Source organism: Ovis aries, chromosome 1, assembly GCF_016772045.2.
Source record: "Ovis aries strain OAR_USU_Benz2616 breed Rambouillet chromosome 1, ARS-UI_Ramb_v3.0, whole genome shotgun sequence".
Classification (NCBI taxonomy): domain Eukaryota; kingdom Metazoa; phylum Chordata; class Mammalia; order Artiodactyla; family Bovidae; genus Ovis; species Ovis aries.
In genome coordinates this window covers 165,828,195-165,842,723 of record NC_056054.1, presented here as the reverse complement: position 1 = coordinate 165,842,723, position 14,529 = coordinate 165,828,195, and the positions used below count along the sequence as shown (strand labels likewise).

The window sequence follows — 14,529 nt, the reverse complement described above, 5'->3', positions numbered from 1 at the left end:
AGAAAACCCTAAAGATATTATCAAGATATTATAAAGTACTAGAGCTAATCAGTGAATCTAGTAAAGTTGCAGGATATTAAATCAATACATAAAAATCATTTGCATTACTATACACTAGAAAGAGAAATTAAGTAATCAATCCCATTTACCATTGCAACAAAAACAATAAAATACCAAGGAATAAACCTATCTAAGGAGACAAAAGAGCTATATACAGAAAACTGTAAGACACTGATGAAAGAAATCAAGGATGACATAAACAGATGGGGAGATATTCTATGCTCCTAGATTGGAAGAGTCAATACTATGAAAATAACTGTACTACCAACTGTAATCTACAGATTCAATGTAATCCCTATCAAGTTACCAATGGCATTTTTCAAAGAACTAGAACAAAAATTTTCACAATTGGTATAGAAACAAAAAAGACCCCAAATAGCAAAGCAATCTTGAGAAAAAAGAATGCAGCTGGAGGAATCAACCTCCCTGTCATCAAGACAGTATGGTACTGGCACAAAATCAGAAATATAGACCAATGGAACAAGATAAAAAGCCCAGAGATAAACCTACACACCTATAGGCATCTTATCTTTGACAAAGGACTCAAGAAATTGAATGGGGAAAAGAGTTGTTTCAATAAATGGTGCTGGGAGAATTGGAGAGCTATGTATGAAAGAATGAAACTAGAATACTTCCTAACACCATACACAAAGATAAAATGGATTAAAGACCTAAATGTAAGACCAGAAACTATAAAACTCTTAGAGGAAAACAGACAGAACACTGTATGACATAAATCACAGCAAGATTCTCTATGACCCACCTCCCAGAGCAATGCAAATAAAAACAAAAATAAACAAGTGGGACCTAATTAAACTTAAATACTTTTGCACAGCAAAGGAAACTATAAACAGGTGGAAAGACAACCCTCATAAAGGGAGAAAATAACAGTAAATGAACCAACTGACAAAGGGTTAATTTCCAAAATATACAAGCAGCTCATAAAACTCAATCCCAGAAAAACAAATAACCCAATCAGAAAGTGGGCAAAAAATCCTAAACAGACATTTCCCCAAAGAAGACATACAGATGGCTAAAAAACATATGAAAAGATGCTCAACATCACTTATTACTAGAGAAATGCAAATCAAAACTACAATGAGATATCACCTCATACTGGTCAGAATGACCATCATCAAAAAATCCACAAACAATAAATGCTGGAGAGAGTGCAGAGGAAAGGAACCCCTCTTGCACTATTGGTGCGAATGTAAGTTGATTACAGCTACTCTGGAAGACAGTATGGAGATTCCTCCAAAAACTGGGAGTAGAACTACCATATGACCCAATAATTCCACTATCAGAATACTGGAGTGTGTTTCCATTTCCTCCTCTGGGGGATCTTTCCAACCCAGGGATCCAACCTGTGTCTCCGGCAGATCCTACATTGCAGGCAGATTCTTTACCACTGAGGCACCTGGGAAGCCCTAGGCATATACCCTGAGAAAACCAAAATCGAAAAAGGCACATGTACTCCAGTGTTCATTGCAGCACTATATACAACAGTTAGGACATGGAAGCAACCTAGATGTCCATCGACAGATGCATGGATAAAGAAACTGTGGTGGTGTACATGCAATGGAGTATTAGCCAACTATGAAAAGGAACACATTGAGTCAGGTCTAATGAGGTGGATGAACCTAGAGCCTATTATACAGAGTGAAGTAAGTCATAAGGAGAAAAACAAATATTATATATTAAAGCATATATATGGAATCTAGAAAGATGGTAGCAAAGAACCTATTTGCAGTGGAGATGCAGACATAGAGAAGAGACTTATGAACACAGGCAGAGGGTAGAGAGGAGGGGGAGGTGAGAGGAATGGAGAGAGTAACACAGAAGCATATACGCTACCATAAGTAAAATAGATATCTAGCGGGAATTTGCTGTATGACTCAGGGAACTCAAACTGCGGCTTTGTAACAATCTAGAGTGTTCTTGCCTGGAGAATCCCAGGGACGGGGGAGCCTGGTGGGCTGCCGTCTCTGCGGTCGCACAGAGTCGGACATGACTGAAGCGACTTAGCAGCAGCAGCAGCAGCAGAGGGGTGGAAAGGGGTCGGAGGTGGGAGGGAGGTTCAAGAGGAAGTGGACATATGATACCTATGGCTGATTCATCTTGATATACAGCAGAGGCCAACACAATATTGTGAAGCAACTATCCTTCAATTAAAAATAAATAAATTTATTTTTTTTTAATCTTGAAGAAGGACTTTAGAGTGGCATGAAAATTTGATTTCCAATCCCCAAAATAATATACACAGAAAACAGGAGGGGAAGAATCCTGACTTAGCCTCTACTGAATTCTGTGCAGTTTCTGGGTAAATGAGATCCTGGAGAAAGCTGCCAACAGAAGGACAATTATGGGTTTTGGCAGAAGAGCATGAGAGTAGAGGGCAGAGACAACGTGGGAGATGGAAGCAGAACTGAGACTGAAGCAACTCAAAGGCTCCTGCCTGCTTCAAGGGTTTCCCATTGTCAAGCAGATTTTCATCTCAGGGAAAAATAAGCTCCCATCTGAGAGGCAATCAGAATGTAACTGCTTATCAGGGCACAGTACTTTGACCCACTCACTCTACCCTTTCTTACTCATTATCACTCAAGCAGAAATAAAATAATGCTAAAAGCAGAAAGAATAAGGACCTAACAGAAGCAGAAGAGATTAAGAAGAGGTGGCAAGAATACACAGAAGAATTGTACAAAAAAAATGTCTTTATGACCCGGATAACCATGATGGTGTAGTCACTCACCTAGAGCCGGATATCCTGGACTGGAAGTCAAGAGGGCCTTAGGAAGAATTGTTACTAAGAAAGCTAGTAGAGGTGACTGAATTCCAGCTGAGTTATTTCAAGTCCTAAAAGGATGCTGTTAAAGTGCTGCACTCAATATGTCAGCAAATCTGGAAAACTCAGAAATGGCCACAAGACTGTAAAATGTCAGTTTTCATTCCAACTCCAAAGAAGGGCAATGCCAAAGAAACTCAAATGCCATAAAATTGCGCTCATTTCACATGCTATCAAGGTTATCCTCAAAATCCTTCAAGCCAAGCTTCAGCAGTACCTGAACAGAGAGCTTCCAGATGTACAAGCTGGGTTTCACAGAGGCAGAGGAATCAGATATCAAACTGCCAACATTCACTGCGTCATGCAGAAAGCAAGGGAATTCCAGAAAAACATCTACTTCTGCTTCACTGAGTACACTAAAGCCTTTGACTGTGTGGACAAAAACAAACTGAAGAAAATTCTTCAAGAGATGGGAGTAAAAGACCAGCTTTCCTATCTCCTGGAGAAACGTGTATGCAGGTTAGAAGAAGCAACAGTTAGAACTAGACATGGAACAACAGACAAGTTCAAAACTGGGAAAGGAGTATGCTGAGGCTGTATATTGTCACCCTGCATGTTTAACTTAAATGCAGAGTACATCATGTGAAATGCTGAGCTGGATAAATCACAAGCTGGAATCAGGATTGCTGGGAGAAATATCAACAGTCTCAAAGACGCAGATGATATCAGTCTAATGGCAGAAAGTGAAGAGGAATTAAAGAGCTCCTTGATGAGAGTGAAAGAGGAGAGTGAAAAAGCTGGCTTCAAACTCAACATTAGAAAAACTAAGTAGCTTCTAATGTGAAAGGTTACATATTATGCAAATTAAGAACAACAGAGCACTTTCAATTGTGTGGCTTTCCTGGGCATCTTTCCTTCAAGCAATGCTTTAGAAATTCAGATCACATTCCTCTTGGAGGCCATCTTCAACACAAGGACTTTATGTTCACCACAGAGGCAACAGAGAGGTGGTAGAGAAGGCTTAACTGGTTTAAACCAATCAGATGGCCCTATCTATACACAAGACAAATAGAAAATACAGTTGTGTGACCTGAAAGAAAAAAAACTAAGATCATGGCATCTGGTCCCATCACTTTATGGCAAATAGAAGCGGGGAAAGTGGAAGTACTGGCAGATTTTCTTTTCTTGGTCTCCAAAATCATCACTGATGGTGACTGCAGCCATGCAATTAAAAGGCACTTGCTCCTTGGAAGGAAAGTTATAACAAACCCAGACATCATATTAAAAAGCAGAGACATCACTTTGCTGACAAAGGTCCTTACAGTCAAATTTATGGTTTTTCTAGTAGTCATGAATGGATGTTGGTCCATAAAGAAGGCTGAACACCAAGGAATTGATGCTTTCAAATTGTGGTGCTGGAGAAGACTCTTCGGAGACCCAGAGACTGCAAGGAGATCATACCAGTAAAACCTAAAGAAAATCAACCCTGAATATTCATTGGAAGGCATGATGCTGAAGCTGAAGCTCCAATACGTCGGCCACCTAATGTGAAGAGTCGATTCATTGGAAAAAACTGTGATGCTGGGAAAGACTGAAGGCAGGAGAAGGGGGACCACAGGGGATGAGATGGTTAAGATAGCATCACCGACTCAATGGACATGAACCAAACTCAGTGGACAGCAAACTCCAGGACATAGTGGAAGACAGAGGAGCCTGGTGTGTTGCAGTCCATGGAGCCACAAAGAGTCTGAACAACAACAATAACAATATGCCAAAAAGCAAAACCAGTTACACCTACCACAATTAACAACTGTTAGACTGTATCAAGTTCTGTGCATTTCTCTCCAGAAACCACAATCTTTGTCCTTGACTACATCTTCCAAACAGGCTGAAGGTCCCAGACATGTGCAGGAAGACAGGAAATGGTCCTAAGCTCATCAAGTGAAGACAGAAAGCCTCACCCATGCTCTCCTCATCTCTCTCACTGAAAAACACCAGAGAGAAACGGATCCTCCTCCAATCAATGCTGATTGAAAGGAAATGAAAGTGATAGACTTTTTCCATCCACCATCTAATGCTGCGGCTGCTGTTATTATTATCTCTATTAAATACTGCAAGTAAACTGTTTCTGCCACAAGAACCATCATAGAGATCGTGAGAATACTGACCAATATGCATCCCTGTATTCCTGCTGTAGTAACCCAACCCACAGTCCAGCCAACACTGGGAATAAAAGTAAGGTTTTGGAAGACTTCTGATCAAGAGCCTCCTTTTCAGGTGAAAACGTGATCTTAAGACCTCTGCTTTAAAAGAAAAACTGACTTCCAATTTTTTCTAAGACTGACCCTTTAGCCCCAGTCCTTCAAAGAAAGTAACATTTTCATCAAATGATAGTAGTGATATCTTGTCATTATCTTCAAGTAAGAGCGTTCTTACTTTCTTACAAATTGATTTGGGACACACTGTTTTAAGAAACATATACTTTTCCACCATCCAAGAGACTTATAAGAAGAAAAGCCACCTATCTGCTCAGGCAGAATGGGAAAGGATGGCAAGGTGCTTGGTACCAGCCAAACTGAAGAACACTTGTTTCTTCAAGTGGCAAAGTATTAAAGAAGAGATACCCAGAAGACAGGGTGTCAGACTGAACTTCTAGGCAGCAATGAATCAGCAAAACACACTTGGTGCTTGGTGACCAAATTAAAAATTACCTAATCTCGGGGGAGAAGAGACAGCCCAGGCTCGAAGTCTGGAGGTCAGTTATTGACCCCGGAGCATTAAGCTCATGCATGACCCCAGAGTAATCTCACTAACCCAACCTCAAACTGCGAGTAGCAAATTCAAAGTCTGACTCTTCAGCTTCAGTTCTAACACAACACTGGTACACTCCTGTTTAATTTCAGAGGCTTCTGGTTCTAGACCCTGGCTGAACTCACCCCTTACACCTGTCAGCAGATCTGGGACTCCCTGGTTTGGCCCTTACTGCTCTCTAAGGTGTTTGATTCCAAGTCACCAATCAGCCTTAGAGAATCAGCCCCACTTCACCAGCCATTGCTCCCAGCTCCAATGCCTGGGGCAGATACATGATATACTGACTGAGCTTACCTTCCCATAAGCCAGTGCCGAAGTTGGAGTTACCAAACACAGGAAACATATTTAAAAAACAATAATAGACATGAAAGAGGAACTGCTGTCTCAGAAGCCAAGATAAATATCAACCCAGACCATGGTTTGGCAGAGTAGGGCACATTATGTACAAAATGTTACACTGAAGGACTCAACTGTTTGACTTCATAATGGTACAAAAATGTGTGTGGAAATACACCTCTAGGTCAGTCAAGGATGGTGTATTTCATTTTAAACACAACTGCTTTACTATTTTGGGGTGCCAGACATTGTGAATTTTGTCTTTTTGGGCACTGGATATTTTTTCATATTTCTAAATATTCTTGAGGTCAGTTCTGGGGTGAGTAGGTGACCTGGGAGCAGTCTGATCCTCTCAGCTATCACTTTTTAATGATCTGTTAGGCATGTCGGGAGCAGTGATCAGTGTAGGGCTAACTATTCCCCATATCTGAGGCCAGACCTTCCTGACTGTCTGTCCAGTACTCGTGAATTATAAGTTTTCCAATCTGACTGGAGGGAACAAGCAATATTCCCAGACTTTTGTGACTGCAGGGCACTGCTCTCCACCCTCTCCCTCATCTTTGCACCCCTCCCGCCACTCTCCAGACTCCCGTAGTTGACTCACTTACTCTTATGAACACATGAGGGGCCTTTCTGCATGTTTCCAGCAACCCCTCTCTGTGCAGGTCTCTTGGTTCTGGAGCTCAGTCCTGTGAACTCTGGCCACCTTGGTTTCCTGGGCTCTCAGCACCACCTCTCAACTCAAGGAGTACGAGTTCCACCTGGGGCTCAGCCTGGACCCTCTCCCAGGGATCAGCTGTAGCAGTTGGAGTATTCACCTCTTTGTAATTTCCTGGATATCATTTCCCTCCCATTGCCTGATGACCAGTGTTTCAAAACCCATATACTGCTTCATATATTTTATCTGATCTTTTTTATTATTTCAGGATAAGAATAAATCTGGCCCTGTTACTCTATCTTGGGCAAAAACAGAAATTCTTTCAAATTCAGTCAACTTAGCACTCAACACCAATATTATTACACAGAAAAGATACCACTTTAACCTGAGTTTTTCAGAATGAGGATCTTGAGGCACCGACCCAAGAATCTCCTAAAAAGCTTGATAAAAGACACATTACTACTTCACATCCTCAGACTATTGAATATACTTTTTTTTTTTTTTTTTGCCACTAAAGGGATTCCCCAGAGAAGGCAATGGCAACCCACTCCAGTATTCTTGCCCGGAGAATCCCAGGGACAGAGGAGCCTAGTGGGCTGCCGTCTATGGAGTCGCACAAGTCGGACATGACTGAAGCAACTTAGCAGCAGCAGCAGCAAAGGGATTCCCAGGTGGCTCAGTGATAAAGAATCCACCTGCAAATGCAGAAGATGCAAGAGACGCAGGTTCGATCCATGGGTTGGGAAGATCCCCTGGAGTAGGAAATGGCAACCCATTCCAATATCTTTACCTGGAAAATTCCATAGATAGAGGAGCCTGGTGGGCTATAGTCCATGGGGTCACAAAGAGTTGGACATGACTGAGCATCAGCAAGCACACACACACCAAAAAAATTGAGAATTGCTTTCATTACCATGCCAGTTCATTAACAAAAGACAATCAAATCCTCTTCAGAAAGCTGGAAATCATTAGAATAGGTAATGGGTTTAAAAGGCAAGGAGAATACTGGAAGTCCAGCCTGAAATGATGTTGACTCTCCAATACCTCTTCCAGCTATATAAGCACGCTGTGTATAACCCATGTCTCTCCACGGCCACATGAGCAATTTTCGAGCTGCTGCTTTCTCATGCACTGCAACAGCAGTGCTCCATTTGGAAACTGGAAAGCAACGGTGAGATGGGGAAAGACTCATGACTGTCTCCACACAGATAGCCTCTGGATGATAAGCACCCAGGCCAAAAACTCATTGAGTAACTGTCATGCTCTCCACCAATGAATTCTCATCAACAATATCAACAATCACACTATCAATCTTTTATTTTCTAATCTCAAAAGCAATTGGAATGTCGCCTGTACCATCCTGACTCACACCAGCCCCATTTCTGGGAAAGGAAACAAACAGCCTAAAAGGCTTGTATAAGGTGTAAATACAATCTGGACATCATGAGGCCAAGCTTATCAGAGGAGAAGTAGATTGCATTATTCGAGCAGTGTGTGAGTGTTAGTCACTCAGTCATGTCCAACTCTTTGAGACCCCACAGAATGTAGCTTGCCAGACTCCTCTGTCCATGGAATTCTCCAGGCAAAAATACTGGAGTGGGTTGCCATTCCCTTCTCCAATGGGTCTTCACAACTCAAGGATTGATCCTTAGTCTCCTAAATTGCAGGCAGATTCTTTACCATCTGAGCTACCAGGGAAGTCCTATTTGAGCAGAGTTGCTCACAGGTCTTCTCTGGGACTTAGTATTGGCCATCTCACTCATTTTGAAACTAGTGCCAAAGTTATTGCTACTGGAGAACATGAGAGAAGCACCAGTCCAAGCCTGAGCTTGTAGATGAAAGAACAAAACAAGTATCTCACACCTCAAATCATTATGTGGCCTCTACCTGAACCTACTTTTTTTATCCAAAGTCTGACTACATTTCATTAGCATTGGGAAAAGATGGGGCAAGGTGGAGATGGGTGGATGAAGGCAGAGCCAGATGACCTTTCCGGCCATGGTGAATACCAAAAAGTGGCAACCAACAACAGGTGCTTCACTCCTGAGGATAATATTACACATGGTATAAAGCATTCAGACATTGCAAGGAGGTTATCCTGTGCTTAAATCCTGATTTCATCACTGTGTGACCTTGGAAGAGTTACTTAACCTCTCTGTGCCTCAGTTATCTCATCTCTAAAATAATAATAGCCTCTACCCCATAAGACATCCATGACGGTACAACAAGAAGAACCCTGAGAAGAGCTGACACCTAATAAACTGTCACTCACTTAGCCATTAGTTGTTTGTGCATCTTTCTGTGAAGAAAGAGCTTTAAAGTATGATCATGGTCACATAACCTCTCTCCTCCATAAAACACAATACAGTTCATGAAGCGCCATTACATACAGGACTTCATGAATCCTCTCTTAGAAGTACAGGGAGAAAGGCCTGCTTTTCTGATGAGGAAAAGGAGCCTTAGCGTCTGTATGGGGTTTTCCCATTTGTCCCAGGAGGATGATCTCATTCATCCTCATTGATTCATTCCTCTGCTCCCCGCAGTGCAAACAACAGTGGAAAAGTCACACAAGCAGTAAGGGAAAAACCAGATCACCCTGCTCTCCCACAGTCTGTCTTCATGCCCTTGGTGCAAACAAACTGAGGGCAGAGAAGGAGGAGAAGCGGCCCCAGAGGTGGAGACGCTGGGCTGTCAGTTCTCCTTCCTGCTGGCTTAAAGGCAAGAGCTTCTAGGTCCCTGACCCCAACACCCCCCATTCTTTCTCAACAAAACCTTCTCTCTCCTCCATATCACTCTCTCTTCCTCAGGCCTTTGTCCTCAAGGTTCAGCTACCACATGATTGTGGTATGAGCACTTTTCACGACTTTTCCTTCTACATTAACATTTTTTAATGTTGTTAAATTTTCATTCTTTATTTAATACAAGGTGTCCCTAAATCTGTCCTAAATGTGCTCCTTACTACATGCCTCTCTCTATGCTGGCTTTTCCCCTCTTCCTGTAACAGATGTTGACAATCATTAGTCTGAATTATTTCTGGCTTATAGAGAGAGGAAGCGAGGTTCAAATAACTGGAGAACAACTCTCTGATCTAAAGGAAGACTTTATATTTGAGTCTTCTTTGGATAAACAAAATGTGATATATACGTACAAAGAAAAATTATTAAGCTTTAAAAATAAATCAAATTATGACACTATAATCTGGGTGAACCTTGGAGACACATGCTAAGTGAAATAAGCCAGTCATAAAAAGACAAATACTGTATAGTTTCACTTATATGAGATACCTTGAGTAGTCAGATCCATGAGAAAGAATGTAGAATGGTTGCTGCCAGAGGCTGAGAGGACAACGGAAGGTAATACAGAGTTAAGGGTTAATGAGGACAGAGTTTCGATTTGATGGAAAAGTTCTGGAGATACACAGTGGTGATGGTTGCACAAAAATGTGAATGTACTTGACGTCACTGAACTATCCACTTAAAAATGGTTACAAAGACAAATTTTATGTTACGTTTTTTACCACAGTAAAAAATGAACTGCTTACATGTATAGGCTTTAGTATGATGCAGACACCATGCTAAATGTTTTCTACTGATTTTCTCTTTTAGTGGCTTTGATATCCCTATTTTATAGGTAATAAAACCTCCAAGACAAAGTGACTTATGCTAGTAAGAAGCAAGTATCAGGTTGAAACCCTCAGTCTGACTCCAAAGTCCATGTGCTCAGTCAGTGTGCTAGACTGAAAAGAGTGACTACATTAAGTTAATAAGATAAAAAGAAAATTAAACTGTTTTTCAAGAAATATTTTAAAGTTGATTCACTATATTAAAAAATGTAAGATTGAATTCCCAAAATTCAAATGCAGACTGGGTATGACTAATAACAGGACCCCTCAAATAGTCCTGCGTTTACCTTCACCATGAGAAGTTCTTATCCCAAAACCACAGTGTCTCTAGAAATAAGAAACAAACAAACAAACAAACAAACAAGGATTCATAAGTAACAGGAATAGAAAGTGTACCTGGCATCTGCCCCATTCTTCCACAAGCCTTGGGACATTTCATTGTTTCTCTGTATTTTCAAATAAAACTACTGTGGTTCTATTTATATTTTTAAATTATATTCATGTTTAGATCTACACCCATGAGTAGACTCTTGGAGAAGGACTGGAAGGATACAGACCAAAATACTAACAAAATTACTTCTGGAAAAACTAGTAGAAAGGGAAGAAGGCAGGTAAATAAAGGGGGAATCATTACTTTTGATGCCTGTGTACTCTGTTTTAGCTTTTTAAAGGCAACATTGATTCACCTGATATTCCTGAAAGTCTACCGTAAGTCCAAGGTCTATGGTAGTTCTGTTCAATCAAGATGAAAAGACAGATGATTATGTGTAATGAGCTCCATCTAAAAAACAAATAAAACATCTCCAGATGAGATGGTTGAATGGCATCTGCTGCAGACCATGGGGCAGCAAAGAGTTGGACAAAACTTAGCAACTGAACAAAAACAATAAAACATGACCTATCTGCATAGGCAACACATCCATACACAAGACTCATGTTGATATTCTGGCCACTCCTGGGAAATTGTACCAACTCCACTCCTCCAAATGGTTCCTCCACTTCCAGTGATCCTGCTTGCATGGACTTCTTGACTACTTCTCGACATACCACTCTGATGTATTATACCCAAGGCAGCACAGACTAATGGTTAAGGCTTGGGCTCTAGGGGATGCAAGAAGAATAAAAGAATCATCCAGGGGAAGAAGGACCTTAAAGATCTTTTTATAGTTGATGGCACAGAGAAGGCCATAATGGCTCAAAGTCTTGCCCAAGGTGACACAGGTGGTCCACAGCAGCATCAGGGCCAGACCTGGGTTCCCTCTGACACAGCTCAGTGCTTCCCAAGGAAGAGACAGCAGAGATCTCCAAACTGACTCTCCACTGAGGTGAATACTACAGGTCTCATCTTCTTCAACAATTGTACATCATAAGGTTATAAATATTACCATGTGAATGCTCGACTCTCTTAGCAACATAAAAAGGGCTTTCCAGCACACACTGTGTGTGTAGAGGGTTGGGGATGGGTGCAACAATCACAACCATGTCAAAGACTTTAGAGTGCAGCCTGCATCTGAAACGTAGCCTGAGTAATAATCCAGGATGCCAAACCACTTCAGCAGAGCTCCAAGACAGCCACCACAACAGTGATTCCAAGAGTGGGACCCAGACTCACTGGGCAGTCCTTCAAGGCCCTGAAGGTGAGGGGGGGGGCGGTTGGAGGTCACAGAAGCAGTGGAACAGATGGGGAGGGTGTGCTGGGCAAGGGGTAGAAACTGGACTCCAGAGATGGATCATTCCAGAGACACCTCCAACTATGCAACTGCCACCAGTTTAGCTTGCCACTTCCTACCAATCTTACCTCCCAAGCCTCTCCTTCCCCACAGGCTTTCCCCACCACCCTCTCCTACCTCCCCCTCCCCCACTTTCCATCTTTCCATCTACTAACTTCTCATGAATTATCCCTATCACAATCCAATGTCCTGAGGATAGATTCACACTTTCTAGCCGCAATGCTTTTGTCCATGCTTTCCCTTCCTCCTAGAATGCCTGCCACCTTCTGTTCTAGGATTCCTTTCCCCTCAACCAAAGCTGTTTGTCAAAATCTTTCCCAGAAATGCCAACCTTCCTATAAAACCATCCTATAGGTTCTCTTTCCCAGAACCTTCTGGATCTTTCTAAGGTGCCTGATAAATTCTACCTCACTCTCCTCTCCAAACTCTCTCTCCCTTACAGCCATACACAAGGCCCCATTAACAACTGGTCTGCACTCAGTAAACCCTAGGTGCTAGTGCAGAGGTCAGAATGGTGGCTGGGAAAACAAATGCAGCAGGAGAAGCTGAGAAGGGAGCCGGTGATAGGTAATATTATCTCCCCATACAGAGGATGGAACTGAGGTAAGATGGACTGAGTAACTTCCTCAAGATCAAACAGGAGGGTTTTGAATTGAACCAGACCAGCTGGCTCTTTATACTGATCCCTGCAACACTGCTCCTTCTAAACCTCCAGCCCTGAAAACCACTTCAACTCTTCCAATCACAGTGTGCAATGCTTTTCTGAATCAAAAACGCACTAGCATTTAAGGCACCTACTGCTTTCTAAGTCAGAAATTAAAGATTAATTCTGGCCACAAATGCCACAATAGTAAATAATATCTGATAAAGCTTCAAATCTAAAACATTACTTAAACAGAGACAATTGTTGATGTCTAAGATAGAATGAGCCTCAGGCCATTCACCTAGCTCAATATTTGCCAACATTTCCATTTCTAAATCCTGAAATAAATATCAGAATTATGTGGAAGCACAAAGACCTAATAACCACTCTGAATATTATTTTGATGTAATTATGGGATTAATACATAACATTGATGCTATTTACTGGTGTACATAGGGATGTACATAGTGGTCTGTATGTAGTGGTCATAATATAACATTATTGATGTACAGAGTGGATATACATTATTGATGTACATAGTGGCACATAGTGCGATTAATATATAACATTATTGGTGTACATAGTGGATGCACAGCATCTCTAAACACACGTTTAATGTGTTTTTTAATGATCAGGGAAGAATTTGTGCCTACCACTATGAGCAGGAGAATACAGAAAAGACATTGAGCTTCATTCACATGTAAGTGAAACAGTAACTACCTAAAACAATTCAGGATTTAAATAATTTAATATTAAACATCTTATTTAAGAAAGTAAAAGTTTCATTAGTTGTGAATAACCCAGATAACTTTTCAATCCTCTACCAAAACAGAGTGTAGGGGGTGGATAAAAATACGGGCTCTACAAATGTATACACTGTTCTCACAGAAAGAAAACAGAAAAATAAAGTTATCGGTAGTTCAACTTTGAAGTTAGAAGAGGCTTTTAATAGGAAAGCAGTTAAATTTCTGTTCCCAGGAAATTTTTAAAAATAGCATACAGATGCCCCAAAACTAAAGTGTTACCAAAGAAGTAAAGGAAACGAAGTCTGTTCGGTTTGGGGCAGCTAGCGGTATTCTCTCCCTGATGAAGAGAGGGCTAGTGAGAATAGGAAAAGACGCAGGGTAGAGATCACAGAGCGCTAACAGGATATCCAACACGTATCCAAAACTTACCCAACTCAGTCTTAATACTAGCTTTCCCACTTCGCCAGTTTTAAATCGGACAGCTGCTGGGCTTTCGTTGTTGCTGTTTCTGTCCTTTGGATCCCAGAGCCCCAAGAACGTTTAACAAGTAGGATGGGATCTGGCCCCCTCTCGCATTAGAGGGGAAAAGTTTTAAACTTGGATTCCAGGTTGCTTCATTGGGAAAATGAATAATAATAAGTGGTTGCAAGGAGAGAACGTGGGAGACGTGCTCAGCTGACGTCGGCCCGAGAAGGGGCAGCACAGTTCCCCGGCGCAGCTGTCCAGATGTGTCTCATCTGATTCCCTCGCGGGGCATGAGTCTAGGAGGCCGCCGCTAGCAGAAGCTCCAGCTCATTGGTCTCTGGGACTCCTCGCTGGCCGCCTATTGGCGGGTTAGCCCGCCACTCCCGCGGGCCTCAAGCCCCGCCCCCCGCCCCCCGGGCTCGCTCGCTGCATCCTTGGGAAGAACCTGGAAGTGGAGCGCGGGTGCTGATGTGGCACTCGGCGGCCACTGCGGGGCCGGGAGGGGCCCGGGCCGAGAGGGGTCTTCCGCACCAGGGCTAGTCCCGGCCCTGCTTCCTTTTACTCCCACCCTTTCAGGTGGTTAGGCTGGTTTCTTTAAACAGTGTGATTTCAACCCGTTCTTGGGATGAAATTATAGGCGCGCCACGCGCTGGCTTAAATCCCCAACATTTCCGAG

General features: G+C 42.2%; 1 protein-coding gene across 4 annotated transcripts in view; it reads right to left on the bottom strand.

Annotated features, from left to right (window-relative positions):
* The window catches only part of LOC101110467 (transmembrane protein 45A), a 110,174-nt gene extending 96,051 nt beyond the window's left edge, over window positions 1-14,123 (bottom strand). For 2 of the 4 annotated variants that reach the window (XM_042229766.2, XM_042229899.2), the window contains exons 1-2: window positions 13,818-14,123; window positions 10,956-11,050 (exon numbers count right to left, since the gene is read on the bottom strand). The gene's annotated coding sequence lies outside the window, so the exon portion shown is untranslated. The remainder of the gene's footprint in view (window positions 1-10,955; window positions 11,051-13,817) is intronic. The other 2 variants (XM_012188794.5, XM_004002883.6) reach the window with 1 other exon arrangement.
* Between the last annotated feature and the right edge of the window lie 406 nt (window positions 14,124-14,529).